This window comes from Rhagoletis zephyria, unplaced genomic scaffold (genome assembly GCF_001687245.7).
Source record: "Rhagoletis zephyria isolate East Lansing unplaced genomic scaffold, Rhagoletis_zephyria_1.1 Rzeph_scaffold_64850, whole genome shotgun sequence".
In the NCBI taxonomy this organism is placed as follows: Eukaryota; Metazoa; Arthropoda; class Insecta; order Diptera; family Tephritidae; genus Rhagoletis; species Rhagoletis zephyria.
In genome coordinates this window covers 1-707 of record NW_016221901.1, presented here as the reverse complement: position 1 = coordinate 707, position 707 = coordinate 1, and the positions used below count along the sequence as shown (strand labels likewise).

General features: G+C 33.0%; 1 non-coding gene across 1 annotated transcript; it reads left to right on the top strand.

Annotated features, from left to right (window-relative positions):
* Nucleotides 1-445: 445 nt before the first annotated feature.
* Nucleotides 446-518, top strand: TRNAA-AGC (transfer RNA alanine (anticodon AGC)). The gene has a single exon. It is a non-coding gene; the product is annotated as a tRNA-Ala (tRNA).
* Nucleotides 519-707: the final 189 nt, after the last annotated feature.

Below are 707 nucleotides of genomic sequence, written 5' to 3'. Positions count from 1 at the left end.
AGGTTTACAATTATGCTTAAAACCCCATAAAATAAAAAAAAAAACATGGAACCAAGCTATTGTGAACGACCTAACTTCATTAAAATCAGCAATAGATTTTTATACATGCATTCATACAAACATATGTACATAAATTTTAAAAGTATTTTTACTAAAAAGCTTTTTCATACGTAGTTTATAATTTTTTCGCAGGCAAGAAGCTTTTTTCTATTTTTATACGTTTCGCCCTAGAGCTTCTCTTTCAAAACCCAATAACGCACCATTGCTGCCAAACAAACATACACATGTACGTATGTATGAACAGTTTTTTTTTATCAACGCGTATACACACAAACGACACTGGTCATGCACAGTCACTGTTGGCTATTAGTAATGCCGATAAAGCAGTGCGAAAACTACTTTCGGTTAAGTTTCATTTTAGCAATTATCGCGCCAGCAACCAACAGGGGATGTAGCTCAGATGGTAGAGCGCTCGCTTAGCATGTGAGAGGTACGGGGATCGATGCCCCGCATCTCCAAATGTCGTCGGTAGCTCTTCAAGATTACCGATTTTTTTTACTTTATTTTTTTATTTTTGTTTTTAATTTTATTTTAAAATGTTTTGTTGTTGTTAACTTAATTAGTAGTAATATTACTTAGTTATTATTATGTATACGTCTAGCGAAGGATGGTTTAAAATTAATTTGAGAGCTTTACTAAGGTATTAA